The sequence below is a fragment of the Rutidosis leptorrhynchoides genome, chromosome 6, assembly GCF_046630445.1.
Source record: "Rutidosis leptorrhynchoides isolate AG116_Rl617_1_P2 chromosome 6, CSIRO_AGI_Rlap_v1, whole genome shotgun sequence".
Taxonomy (NCBI): Eukaryota; Viridiplantae; Streptophyta; class Magnoliopsida; order Asterales; family Asteraceae; genus Rutidosis; species Rutidosis leptorrhynchoides.
In genome coordinates this window covers 170,884,099-170,900,812 of record NC_092338.1, presented here as the reverse complement: position 1 = coordinate 170,900,812, position 16,714 = coordinate 170,884,099, and positions in this window count along the sequence as shown.

Genomic DNA, 16,714 nt, shown 5'->3' with positions numbered 1-16,714 from the left:
ACTTACTAAAAACTATACTACTCCGCGACTAGGTACACTGCCTATTGTGTTGTAGCAAGGTTTTGGTATATCCCACTCGATAAATAAATAATTAAAACTTGTCATAATTTGTAGCATTTCGTATTAAAAATATAGTATATTTCGTAACCCCACGCTACGACATCAAGTTTTTGGCGCCGCTGCCGGGGAGTCGGCGAAATATTTATTTACATTTTTAGAAAAAACAATATAAAATCTAAAAAAAAAAAAAAAAAAAAAAAATTTTAAAACCGAAAAAAAAATATACTTATATATATTTTTAAGATTTTTATTTACAAAATTATCAAATATTTCTATTTTTAGTTTTATAAAAATATAAGTTTTTATTTAAACTATATAAATATTTTATATTAAATTTTAAAACAGAAAAATTAAAAAATAGAAAAACAGAAAAAAAAATAAAAAAAAAATAATAAGTAATCGGGCCAAGGTACTGTAGCAGCCCAACTTTTGGCCTGGATCCGAACACCATGCGAGTCGCATGATATTTCAACTAAACCCCATGCGAGTCGCATGAGGTCTTCTGACAGGCCACCATTCTACCCTAATTTCGCATTTATTACGGATTTTATTATTATTATTATTATAAACCCTAATCTATTTATTATTATTATATTTCAGTTTTTAATTAGTTATTATTACTTATAATTAGTTTTATTTTATTTAAAATTAATACTTTTATAATATAAATATAAAAATAATATTTTTATAAAAATATATAATTTTATCAACTTTTTATTTTCCTTTATATTTTGTATCTTTTATTTATTTTTAGCGTAATTTTTGTATTTTTATCATTCGTGCTTAGTTTTAAGTCTAGTTTTTGCCGTAGTTTCATTTTTATTTCTAGAATTTTTAGGCATTGCCGTAAAATCCCTTAAGTGCTTATTCCTTAGACTAAGATTTAGGTGCTTTAGAATTTTGCGACGCCGTTTTTCGCTTTAGTTTTAAATAGATTTTAGTGCCTTTAAGTAATTGCGGATTTCCTATAGAATTGCTTCTAAGCCTTAATACCTTTAGGCACAACTTTTTAGATTTAGTTTTTAGACTTTTAAGTTCCGACGTTTTATTTTCTTATTTTTATTTTTCGACGCCTATTTTTCTACCTTTTTATTTTTTCGACACTTTTCGACGCGCAATCTATTTCTTTCTTATTTCTCGACGCTTTAGTTTTCTAGGACTTAGAAATTTTCTCTACTTCTTATCTAATTCTCAAAACGGAAAGAAAAATTATTTAAGCGGCTAAGTTAATGGACGTTGACATTTTTCTGGTTCGTAGTAATAGTTGGATTTGTTAGTGGCTAGTTGTGGGCTTCCGATTTAAAGGGTCCTGGCTACCTGCTGCATCTTTTGGCTATTCGAAACGTGGGCAAAAATCAGAAAAGTCTATTAATTGGACAACTTATATAAGTTTTTCTATTTTTATAACTAATAGGATCATTTGTGAATGTAGCTAAAATTTGGCCGTCGCAATAAAATGGAAAATTTTGAAAACAAGGCCTTGGAAACTCTTTTTGAACTCCAAAATCAATTAAATCAATACTCTCAACCGAGTGTTGATGACAATTCGTTCAGTCAATCTTGGATCACAAATGACGAAACAATAACTGGTTGTGAAATCTGTGGAGATTATCACTCAACATGGGAATGTTATTATTACGTTCCTATGGAAAATTACGTACCCACAGAACCTGAATGGAACGATTATGAAGAACGCAATTCAAACTGGGATTATTCCCAAGAATATATCCAAACTCAACAACCAGAAGACGAGGAAAATTACGTGTCCGAAAATTCTTTAGACAATATGAAAATCAAACTCGAAGAACTTGATGCTCAAAAGGAACAAATGAGAGAGTTTGTAAACCGGCAAGCTAAAACTCTATCAGATTACACACCTGTTGATCTGAGGAGTCGTGTGCAAGAAAATCTCAAATCATCGAATTTTGATGAATTCGGGAGCTCCGAAATCACCAACTATCCCGATGATACTTTTTATTCAGTCTTACCAAATTCACAACATATCGACACATTAGCCTCTACCGACGAAATAATCAATCCATCAATGGAGGATGAAGAAGAAGAAAGGGTGACAAATTGGTACTCTTGGGAAAACGATAACGTTGAAAATTTTACCCCCGAGGCCAAACCGAACTTTACCATCCCACAACTTTCCAACCCAATATTCTCAATAGACGAGTCATCTACTGAAGATGAACTACGAGCTGTAATAGATAATGACACCTCGGATTTCACCCAATTGGGTAATAGAGGTGAAAACTTTAATCCCGAGAATAAACGGAAGGACACTTTTGGAATTGACCACCCTATAGATATAAGTATGTCGGTGTATATCGATCCATTTGACCAAGAACCAGAAAAGAGACATATCCATTTACTAAAAGCTACACTTAAAAAAGAATTAAGTAGTGACGATCGGGTGAGTCTAAACTTTAAACCCATTGATATATTATACACCACCCGAGATGCAAATAACTGGCTCACTATTTTAATTCGTGGAACTTATTCCACCGATTTCACATGTCGTCAGCTAAGTGTGGGGAAGTCTAACCCCACTTAACGTTAAATTAGGGGTTCGGGTTAGTGCATAACTCGTTAATAAACATGCATAATAAATTAGGGTAAAAGATGCATTTTCAAAGATTAGCAAACAGTTCAGAAAAGCAACCATTTTTGAAGAAAAACATGTGTGATAATACAAGAAGGAATGAACGATGAGGCGCGCCATCTATCATTCGTCGAGCTTTGTAAGTACAAACTAGGTATTCTTAATCACTTTTCTACACTAATCACCCTCATGAATTTATAATTAGAGTCTGATTTCATGCAAATGAGGGCATTGCATGATCTCAAGTGTGGGGAAGGGTTATAAATTCTCTCGGGTTTACACTTGGTTTATTTGCCAAATTTTGTGAAAATTTGAAAAAAATTTCAACTAAATGAATTTAAAATCATGTTTATACATATTTATGAACGATGAAAACTAGGTGTTAATACCGAAATTATCGTTACCTTAAAAAGGACATAAATTGAGAAACAACCCAAAACGCTTGAATTCATTTAAGAATGGAATAGAAGAGAATAAAAAGGCAAAGAAATAAACTAAGTGTGGGGAGAACGTACCAAGTTATTCAATTAAAAATTATCTATCACATGTTTCTGTAAAGTTATTGCAGGTGCTTTTGTTTTGAACTAAATTAATAGTTTTACCCGGTTTATTGTGATACTTTTGAAAGAAAGATGGATCTACACGATGAATCAATTCCATCATTAGAAGGAAGTAAAGTCTTCCGAAAAAGACACGCGCTTCTTGATTTAGGTCATGAAGTTGTCGTCCAGACCAGCTGTAGGTTGACGAAAAATCTAGAAAAGTCATCACTAAAATCGGCTGGAAATCCACGGACCTCAGCATCAAACAGGGTCGCCAAGTGGTCAGATTTATCCTAACCATGAGAAGGATTTATCTCGTACAATGGGGGGGCACCGTGCAAATTAGCTTGATAAGACTAATGAATCAGATCCCCAGAAAGGATAATCTCCTTAAAGATTAAAAATCAGCTTTTAAGACTGATATTACTCAATCCTTGAGATTGACCTTAAAGATTGAGAATTCAAACTCATGGAATTCAATGATATCTAAACTCGAGCTTGAACGAGAAAATATTTTGATCAAAAATACAAACCGATTTGTTTTCTGAAAATCCATTTTAAATGCGTTCATTACCATTGAACGTTAAATCGTAGGAATTCACCTGGAATTCATTAGGTCACCTGAACCAAATCGGGTGTCAACCGTAAGAACGGTGGTTGCATAGCATGGTCGGACACAGGACCTTGTGCCAGACCGAAAAATCATAGGATGATCTTTACTATTGCTCCTACCAAGGATAGTACTAGCATCCGACACGTAATTAGACCATGAACAAATGCATGTCACGGGACATTGCCTTAACAGTTTCTTGTTCATCGCTTTCCTTTACAACCGGACGGTAGTTTACCGAAAGGTAATATACGGAACAAGTAAACTGGATGTGTGCTTTCCGATACCGGGATAGCAGTGGATTACACGAACCTAAAAGTTTTTAGCCAAAATATTGATCCACAAATATATTTTGCAACACCGATGGTGGGTCAAATCAGAAAACTTGTCTAGGGTAAAAGCTAGAATGAATTTTCAAAAGATCAAATGTTTTCATAAAGATCCAATTTCCTTAAGGATCTAAATTTTTATAGTCATGTGGGACTGTAAACCTCCTTTCAAATGTGCACTTTGCTTTGGAAACCGAAAGTAAATCGGCTATTTGATTGCCAGTGTCGTTGACCTAAACCCGAGGCAACTATAAAAGACACACCCACCTTTAACCACATCGTTACTATCATTGTTTATACCGCTCTATCAAAATCACTGATGTACAAAGTGTGAAGAATAAAGAAGTGATTCGTATGTTTTTATTTCAAGACTGTATTGCTTGAGGACAAGCAACGTTCAAGTGTGGGGATATTTGATAGTGCTCTAAATGAACATATATTTAGTATCAATATCCTTCCGAAATGACAAGATTTTAGTTGTAATTGTTCCATATTCAAGTAATATTCGTTTATATTAAATAAGTGCGAAGACAAAAGGCGAAAACGAGATTTGAAGACGGAAAGGTCCAAAATGCTCAAATGTACAAGATACAATTAAAATGGTTCAAATTATTGATGAGGAACGTCTAAAAATAACAAGAGTACAAGTTACGAAACGCAAAGTACACGATATAAAATAGTACGCAAGGACGTCTGAAAATCCGGAACCGGGACCCGAGCCAAGAAGAAACGCCCGACGCAATGGACCAAAAATATCTAGTCTACTATGCACATAAATATAATATAATATATAAATAATTATTAAAATTATTTATATTTTATATATATTTAATAAATATGTCAACGAACAAGAAGACAAAAGATATGTGAGCTGTCCAGCGTGGCCATGCGAGTCGCATGGCAAATAGGCATAAACCCATGCGAGTCGCATGAGGATCAGAATCAGCTCACATTCTATAAATTGCCAGTTTTTCGTTCGTTTTTAACACACCACACACATAATAATAATAATACTCTGTAATAAATAAATATATATAATATATATAGTATAGTGTAGTTTTATATTAGATTAGTTCGGGTTATGTAAAGGTTATTTTACGGGTTTTAAAGTTGGAGCTCTGTCCGTGTAACACTACGCGATAAATAATCAATGTAAGCTATGTTCTTCTTTTTAAATTAATGTCCCGTACTTAAGTTATTATTATGCTTATTTAAAACGAAGTAATCATGATGTTGGGCTAATTACTAAAATTGGGTAATTGGGCTTTGTACCATAATTGGGGTTTGGACAAAAGAACAACACTTGTGGAAATTAGACTATGGGCTATTAATGGGCTTTATATTTGTTTAACTAAATGATAGTTTGTTAATGTTAATATAAAGATTTACAATTGGGCGTCCCTATAAATTACCATATACACTCGATCGGACACGATGGGCGGGGTATTTATATGTACGAATAATCGTTCATTTAACCGGACACGGGAATGGATTAATAGCCACTAGAATAATTAAAACAGGGGTGAAATTACATTCAAGGGTAATTGGTGTAATTGTTAACAAAGTAGTAAAACCTTGGTTTACACACAGTCGATAACCTGGTGTATTCATTAAACAAAGTATTAAAACCTTGTTACAATTCGAATCCCCAATTAGTTGGAATATTTAACTTCGGGTATAAGAATAATTTGATGAGGACACTCGCACTTTAAATTTATGACCGATGGACTGTTATGGACAAAAACCAGACGGACATATTAAATAATCCAGGACAAAGGACAATTAACCCATGGGCATAAAATTAAAATCAACACGTCAACCATCATGGTTACGGAAGTTTAAATAAGCATAATATATTTTATTTCATATTTTATTGCACTTTTAATTATCGCACTTAAATTATCGTCATTTATATTTTTCATTAGGTTTTAATTGTGACTTAAAATATAAATTCGACAAACCGGTCATTAAACGGTAAAACCCCACTTTTATATATTATTATATATTGTTGTACAAAAATATTTATATAAAAATAAGTGTTTCATAAGCCCGTCTTCCTGTGGAACGAACCGGACTTACTAAAAACTATACTACTCTACGATTAGGTACACTGCCTATAGTGTTGTAGCAAGGTTTAGGTATATCCCATCTGTAAATAATTAAAACTTGTGTAATTTGTAACGTATTTCGTAGTAAAATATAGTACTATCACGTACCCCCACGCTACAACATCATGCCTCGTATTCTCCAAAGCCACTACTCGAGCGTGAAGCTCGTTGACTTCTTCTATTACATTGGAATGATTGGCTGTTCGGACGAGTGGATGAATAAGATCTAGGATTTGAGATAGTATGTAATCGTGACGAGATACTCCAGAAATGAGAGAGAAAATAGTGTTTCGGACAGGTTCGCCAGTAAGTGCTTCAGGTTCTTCGCCAAGAAGGAAATGGGGTGGATGGAAAGGATCACCTTCTTCTTGTCTTCAATGATTAAGTAGACTGTGAACTCATCCCTAATTCATCCAAAATAGATGATGGCTAATTGGTTGATCTATTCCGGTGACACTGCTTTCAGAGCTCGAGTGGAAATCCATATCGGAATCCGAGGAACTTGAACGGGTTGCGGCATCCATCTTGTATCGTTAGGGAAATGATTTTTGATATGAAATAGATTATAGAATTTAGATTCGTATTTTTCAATACATAATTTACATATGTATATATAATACCAAAATTCCATAAATCACAGAGGAATCTTTGGAAGATGTCAGGTAAAGTTTACAGTAACAGATATGCTAAGATATGAATTCGTCTATACACTATCTATGCAATAAATGCTGTAAGACGTGTCTAGACTAGGAATGATAAGCAGGTAATTTCTGACATGACATGATAAACAAAACTTTTGACATGCATACACGATCGAAGTCCAGACTCACTAATGCATCTTAACAACTATCAGTTAGATACACTAATGCAAGACCTGGTTCGCTAAGACCACCGCTCTGATACCAACTGAAAGGACCCGTTCATATCGATTATAAACGATTCACAATAGTTGATTATATTACGAGGTACTGACCTCTATATGTTACATTTTACAAACATTGCATTCTTATTAAAAGACAAACTTTCATTTCAACGAAAGTTTACAAATATGCATACCAATGATATTATCGTGTTTCTCAAATATAACTGACTAGTCTGTCATTCATCTATTAACAATCTTTTTGAACTCAAATGATTTGAATGAAACGACTTTTGAAATATGCCATGAATGACTCCAAGTAATATCTTTAAAATGAGCAAATGCACAGCGGAAGATTTCTTTAATACCTGAGAATAAACATGCTTAAAAGTGTCAACCAAAAGGTTGGTGAGTTCATTAGTTTATCGTAAACATTCATTTCCATGATTTTAATAGACCACAAGATTTCAAATATTTAACCGCACACGTAACCCGTGTACAAAACATGATACACATAACTTGTGTATAAAAATCATTCATATGGTGAACACACTGGTAACCGACATTAACAAAATGCATCTAGAATATCCCCATCATTCCGGGACTCTCATCGAACATGATAAAATCGAAGTACTAAAGCATCCGTAACCCGGATGGGGTTTGTTAGGCCCAATCGATCTATCTTTAGGATTAGAGTCAATTAGGGTTTCTGTTCCCTAATTCTTAGATTAGCAGACTAAAAAGGGTGATATTCGGTATAATAATCCAACCATAGAATGTAGTTTCAAGTACTTGTGTCTATTTCGTAATACAGTTATAAAAGCAGCGCATGTATTCTCAATCCCAAAAATATATATTGCAAAAGCATTTAAAAAGGGAGCAAATGAAACTCACGATACTGTATTTCGTAGCAATAATGCAAATGACGGCACTGAACAAGTGCAGGGTTGACCTCGGATTCACGAACCTATATTAAGTATATATATTTATATGTTGGTCAATATCTGTCTAACAATTTAGGTCAAGTCGTAGTGTATCACAATCCCAATGCTCGAGTCCGACATGCAAAAGTTAACAAAAGTCAACTTGACCCAAAATGACTTCCAGAATCTATACATGTTTATTATATAATTGAAATATAGTAGTTTTATATATTTAAATATATTTATCAGATTTTATTAGAGTAAATAATACAAGTCATTCATTAATAAATAAAAATTTATATTAAAATTTATATATGATAAAAATATACTTTTATATATCTCAAGTAATAAAATTTATAAAGTTCACTTAATATTATAAAAATATAATGATATGTATTATTAATGTAATTATATTACGTGTGGTAAAATATCTTTGTATTACATATTTATTTGATAAAATAATATTGATAATAATAATGAGTAAAAGTTGTATTATTTTGTAATAATAATAATTATTATTATTATTCTATTATTAATAATAATAACAATATTTATTTACTAATGATGATATTAATTATAATAAAATGTTAATTCTAATCATGATAATTTTAATAATAATGATACTTTTAATATTAACTGTAATAATAATAATATTTTATATAAAAATAATAATTCTATTCAAAATGATAATTTTTAATAATAATAATACTAAAATGATAATAATAATGATATTTTATAATAACAATGATATTTCTATTAAAAATGATAATTTTAATAAAAATGATAGTTTTAATATTAATGATACTTTTAATAATAATAATGATGATAAAAATAATGAAAATGATATTTTTATCTAAATAAATTATCTTACAATATTTTAATTTCATCATGATACTTATACTCATTATTTCCTAATCGATTTGTTTAATAGCTTTTAGTGTATGTTTGGCGAGCAGCTTTTTGGAGCGTTTTGAAGCTTTTGAAGCTTTTAGCTTTTAGGAAAAAGCTCATATATAATTAAAAAGCTTTGTCTGGTAAACAAGTGCTTAAAGCTTTTAATAAAGTTAAAAAGCTCTTATATGAAACGCTTATGTAAGTAGCGTTTAGAATCAAGAGAAGCTTGTTGGAGTTCATTTTACTTGAATACTCATATTAATATATCATGATTCATGAATCGTCCATAAAGTGATGGTTATCTAATAGAGTTATGGTTATCCAATACAAGATGGAGATATCCAATTGAGTTCTTTTTTCATGTTATATACGTATTAAATATTATCAATTATTAATTAAATTAATAATATGTATAATGATTAAATTATCAACACTGTTATTATTTTTTTATTTTTTTCAAAACCGATTAACATTATACTGAAAAGTCCCGTTCATATTGATTATAAACGTTCCATATTAATTGATTTCGTTGCGAGGTTTTGACCTCTATATGAGACGTTTTTCAAAGACTGCATTCATTTGTAAAACAACCATAACCTTTATTTTATTAATAAAGGTTTCAAAAGCATTACGTAGATTATCAAATAATGATAATCTAAAATATACTATTTACACACGACCATTACATAATAGTTTACAATAGAAATATATTACATCGACATATGTTTCTTGAATGCAGTTTTTACATAATATCATACAAACATGGACTCCAAATCTTTTCCTTATTTTAGTATGCAACAGCGGAAGCTCTTAATATTCACCTGAGAATAAACATGCTTTAAACGTCAACAAAAAATGTTGGTGAGTTATAGGTTTAACCTATATATATCAAATCGTAACAATAGACCACAAGATTTCATATTTCAATATACATCCCATACATAGAGATAAAAATCATTCATATGGTGAACACCTGGTAACCGACATTAACAAGATGCATATATAAGAATATCCCCATCATTCCGGGACACCCTTCGGATATGATATAAATTTCGAAGTACTAAAGCATCTGGTACTTTGGATGGGGTTTGTTAGGCCCAATAGATCTATCTTTAGGATTCGCATCAATTAGGGTGTCTGTTCCCTAATTCTTAGATTACCAGACTTAATAAAAATGGGCATATTCGATTTCGATAATTCAACCATAGAATGTAGTTTCACGTACTTGTGTCTATTTTGTAAATCATTTATAAAACCTGCATGTATTCTCATCCCAAAAATATTAGATTTTAAAAGTGGGACTATAACTCACTTTCACAGATTTTTACTTCGTCGGGAAGTAAGACTTGGCCACTGGTCGATTCACGAACCTATAACAAATATGTACATATATATCAAAGTATATTCAAAATATATTTACAACACTTTTAATACATTTTGATGTTTTAAGTTTATTAAGTCAGCTGTCCTCGTTAGTAACCTACAACTAGTTGTCCAACGTTAGATGTACAGAAAAAAATTGATATATATTATCTTGAATCAATCCACGACCCAGTGTATACACGTCTCAGGCTAGATCACAACTCAAAGTATATATATTTTTGGAATCAACCTCAACCCTGTATAGGTAACTCCCACATTACTGCATATATAGTGTCTATGGTTGTTCCAAATAATAGATACACATGGGTCGATATGATATGTCAAAACATTTGCATACGCGTCTATGGTATCCCAAGATTACATAATATATTAGAATACATGTATAATACAATATAAGTTAGCTAGGATATGATTAATATAGATTTGTTACCAATTTTCACGTTGCTACAACAAGAAAAATTATCCAATCTTGTTTTACCCATAACTTCTTCATTTTAAATCCGTTTTGAGTGAATCAAATTGCTATGGTTTCATATTGAACTCTATTTTATGAATCTAAACAGAAAAAGTATAGATTTATAGTCAGAAATATAAGTTACAAGTCGTTTTTTTAAAGGTAGTCATTTCAGTCGAAAGAACGACGTCTAGATGACCATTTTAGAAAACATACTTCCACTTTGAGTTTAACCATGATTTTTGGATATAGTTTCATGTTTATAAGAAAAATCATTTTCCCAGAAGAACAACTTTTAAATCAAAGTTTATCATAGTTTTTAATCAACTAACCCAAAACAGCCCGTGGTGTTACTACGACGGCGTATGTCCGGTTTTACAGTGTTCTTCGTGTTTCCAGGTTTTAAATCATTAAGTTAGCATATCATATAGATATAGAACATGTGTTTAGTTGATTTTAAAAGTCAAGTTAGAAGGATTAACTTTTGTTTGCGAACAATTTTAGAATTAACTAAACTATGTTCTAGTGATTACAAGTTTTAACCTTCGAATAAGATAGCTTTCTATGTATGAATCGAATGATGTTATGAACATCATTACTACCTCAAGTTTTCTGGATAAAGCTACTGGAAATGAGAAAAATGGATCTAGCTTCAAAGGATCCTTGGATGGCTTGAAAGTTCTTGAAGCAGAATCATGACACGAAAACAAGTTCAAGTAAGATTTTCACTCGAAATAAGATTGTTATAGTTATAGAAATTGAATCAAAGTTTGAATATGAGTATTACCTTGTATTAGAAAGATATATTACTATAAATAATAAAGATTTCTTGAGGTTGGATGATCACTCTACAAGATTGGAAGTAAGCTAGCAAACTTGGAAGTATTCTTGATTTTATGAAACTAGAACTTGTAGAATTTATGAAGAACACTTAGAACTTGAAGATAGAACTTGAGAGAGATTAATTAGATGCAGAAAATTGAAGAATGAAAGTGTTTGTAGGTGTTTTTGGTCGTTGGTATATGGATTAGATATAAAGGATGTGTAATTTTGTTTACATGTAAATAAGTCATGAATGATTACTCATATTTTTGTAATTTTATGAGATATTTCATGCTAGTTGCCAAATGATGGTTCCCACATGTGTTAGGTGACTCACATGGGCTAAGAGCTGATCATTGGAGTGTATATACCAATAGTACATACATCTAAAAGCTGTGTATTGTACGAGTACGAATACGGGTGCATACGAGAAGAATTGTTGATGAAACTGAACGAGGATGTAATTGTAAGCATTTTTGTTAAGTAGAAGTATTTTGATAAGTGTCTTGAAGTCTTTTGAAAGTGTATGAATACATATTAAAACACTACATGTATATACATTTTAACTGAGTCGTAAAGTCATCGTTAGTCGTTACATGTAAGTGTTGTTTTGAAACCTTTAGGTTAACGATCTTGTTAAATGTTGTTAACCCATTATTTATTAAATCAAATGAGATGTTAAATTATTACATTATCATGATATCATGATGTATTAATATATCTTAATATGATATATATACATTAAATGTCGTTACAACGATAATCGTTACATATATGTCTTGTTTCAAAATCATTAAGTTAGTAGTCTTGTTTTTACATATGTAGTTCATTGTTAATATACTTAATGATATGTTTACTTATCATAATATCATGTTAACTATATATATATATATATATATATATATATATATATATATATATATATATATATATATATATATATATCCATATCTATGTCATCATATAGTTTTTACAAGTTTTAACGTTCGTGAATCGCCGGTCAACTTGGGTGGTCAATTGTCTATATGAAACCTATTTCAATTAATCAAGTCTTAACAAGTTTGATTGCTTAACATGTTGGAAACATTTAATCTTGTAAATATCAATTTCATTTAATATATAAAAACATGGAAAAGTTTGGGTCACTACATATATAATAATTAAAAATATTCATAAAATATAAATATGAAATCCCCCAAAAACATACAATACTATGCGAAACGACCGAGGTCGACTAAAACAACCAACCTAACATATGCTCGCCACTTTTAACTATCGAGCTCAAGTGTTTGTTAATAATGATTATGCTTCATTAAATTAAAATGAAGATATTTAATATTAAGTGTTTTTTTTTCCGTGTCCATTTTTGTCATTTTATATTTTTTCTAACAGCTACCAGCTACTTTATCAAACATATAAATATATATTTAAAAAGCTTCAGCTTTCAGCTTTCAACTAACAGCTAACAGCTACAAGTTTTCAGCTACCAGCTCTAGCTACCAGCTAGTTTTGCCAAATATACCCTTAGTCCTCTTTTATATCGTATTCATAATAATGATAATAATAGTAATCATAATAATTAGATGATACTAATAATAATAATAATTATAATTATAATAATAATAATGATAATTCTAATAATTATTATAATGATAATAATAATAATAATAATAATAATAATAATAATCATAATAATCATAATAATCATAATAATAATATTAATAATAACCTTAGTGATAATAATGATAGTATTAATAATAACAATAACAATTTAATGATAATACTTATATTGATAACGATAATGATAATAATAATAATAATAATTATTAGATAATAATAATAATGACTATATTAATAATAATAACAATAATATTAGAATTAATGATAATTCAGTTGACCATATCTTTTAATCCGTTCATCGAAACCACACGATTCCTAAATGAAAAGTTATTAATTTTTCGTCAGCTTTCCATCGACATGCATATTATATACTTTATATCAGTAGCATATGTATCAAATTCGTGATTCATCATAAACTATCTAACGATGAAATTAAGCATACAAGCATGCATAATCATATATACTCGAGCACTAGTCAGGGATACACTATTAATATATAAAAGATGGGATATGAATGCTCACGTATCAATATTGTGATTCAATATTGTAGGAAAAGTACGTAGACGCAACAGAGATGATAAACACTAGTTTGACCTCACGAACAATACCCCCGAGCAATACCCATAACCTCCATAGCTATAACCCATAATTTCCTTAGCTCTATCCCGTTCGAAAAACTCATTTGAAATAACTTGCCCATAACATCGTCGTAGTATTTTATGTAAAATAGTTAATAATACTAATAATAATAATACAATTAATAATAATTGTATTAATCTTAATAATAATAATAATAATAATAATAATAATAATAATAAAAATAATAATAATAAAAATAATTTTAATAATTTTAATAATTTTAATATATATATATATATATATATATATATATATATATATATATATATATATATATATATATATATATATATATATATATATATATATATATAGAGTAGAGAGAATGCGAGATAGATTTAATGAATTGGAATCAGAAAACGAGCGAGCTTTATAGACATTTTTGCCACCAGCCTCCCATGTGATCGCATGGGATTTAGGCTATATGGCCATGTGATCGCATGGCCTCCTCTGGCAGCTCACTTCCCACTTATTTGAGGGCTGCCGACACCGTTTAAATAATAATAATATATATATTAATAATTAATAATCTATATAATTATTTATATAATATATAATATTCATGTGCATAGTTGACTTCTAAAATTAATTCCGATGACTTGTACGTTTACTCCCGACTTATGTTCCGTTTCCGATTTTTCGAACGTTACTTCGTTCGCTTTAATAAATTGCATTTTATGTTTCGTGACGTGTACCTTTATTAATAATTAGACTTAAATTGCTAATAAACTATATCACTCTAACTGTAACATAAACGTTCGAGTGTTATGGACACTTTCTTCTTTAAACCAACTTCTCATTGTTATTGAAACGTTTTATATCTAAATTAATATTATATTTTATCATATTGTAATATATATATATATATATATATATATATATATATATATATATATATATATATATATATATATATATATATATATATATATTTATATATATATAAAATTTCCTAGCGAAATATAAATTTAAAATATTTATTTAATAATATAATATTTATTTTCAAAACTAATTATATTTCAAAGATCATTTTAAAATCGTTTAGAAAATATTATAACACGTAATGTTTACACTTTAAAACTTAATTTGATATAATTCATCTATGTGCCAACATTTATTTTTAACATCTTATAAGTTTTAAAACACGTTTTTATTCCTTGTTATATTTATTTATTTTTTATTTAATCACAGACCATTATTAGGTATAACTTGTCAAAAGGTTTCTAGAAAGATTCTAAAGTTTAAGATAACGTTAAAACCTTTATTCTTATCAAAATGGCTCAGTAACAAATTGTCAAAAGTGGTTCTAGATATTTATAAAGTTATATTTGTTTTAAAGAAGACGTGACACTCCAAACGTTTTATATAATTTCTTAAATTTATAAAAGATAATGATAATAACTCTAATAATCTTAAATTTTTATAATATATTTCTACTTCTTGACATTTGTATTATTTATTTTAAATCCTTATTTATATATAAATTACAAGTAAATTAATATCGTTTTCTTTTATATTTTCAAAACGTTTTATATTTTTGAAAGAATATATATATATATATATATATATATATATATATATATATATATATATATATATATATATATATATATATATATATATATTTATATATATATACGTGTAAACTATCACGTTTTATTACAAAGATAATTATCTTAATTATGAATATCGAAACAGATAAATATCATTCGCTAAACGTTTCCAAGTCATATACTTATAATAGATTTACTACTAAATAAATTATTTTCATATCAAACAAATCATTTAATATTTTATTAACATTTCTCAACTTAATATACACACACACACACACACACACACACACACACAGATATATATATATATATATATATATATATATATATATATATATATATATATATATATATATATATACATACATACATACATATCTATTTACACATAATTGTTCGTGAATCGTCGAGAACAGTCGAAGGGTAATTAAATACATGAACACAGTTCAAAATTTCTGAGACTTCAATATTACAGACTTTGCTTATCATGTCAGAAACATTAAATCATTTAAAGATTAAGTTTAAATTTGGTCAGAAATTTCCGGGTAGTCACAAGCAGTAGCAACAATTCACCTGCAAACTTCACCATCTTCATCGATTCATCATCAAACTTCACCATCGTTATTAGGATGTCCCCATCATCGTTCATCATCATCGATTCACCTGTAAAAAATTGAAGCAAGCAGTAGCATCAATTAGGACTTAATGCAAACAGTAGCAGTACCGGTATTTTCTTGATTTAAGGCATAAATTTTTTTTGATTTTTACAAATTCGTTTGAAGCAAGCACTGTAGTCGTGTAGACACCATTATTTGTCAAATTCAAGGAAAATTCTTTCAGATATGTGTTAACAAAAAGGTATTTGGGATATTGTTCTTTATTTATTTTTTACACATTCAGTTTCAATTCCAACAAAAAAACCCCAGATGTACATCAAGGTAAATCAATTCAAAGAAAATACAAATCGTCTTTCACCTACTACCATGTAATCACAAGCATTCCCACAAAATAATTGCGAACAAAAAATCCCCTAATCGTTTCTCTGTCAAACGAAATCATGGGTTTTGCAGGTTTCGAGAAATGCATCTGAGGGATTAACGACGATGAGGGTTGTTAGGAATTATGGACCCAAACAAGACCGGTGATTTAAACCAATCACCAAACCTACAATGACAAACGATAAAATAAAGCATGGAACGATAAATAAACGACACGAGATTTCAGGTGGTTATATCCCAACTCCAAAACACGGAGAAGAGTTTACTCCACCGGCGCACACCAGAGATTTTTCTTTATAATTTTTCGTG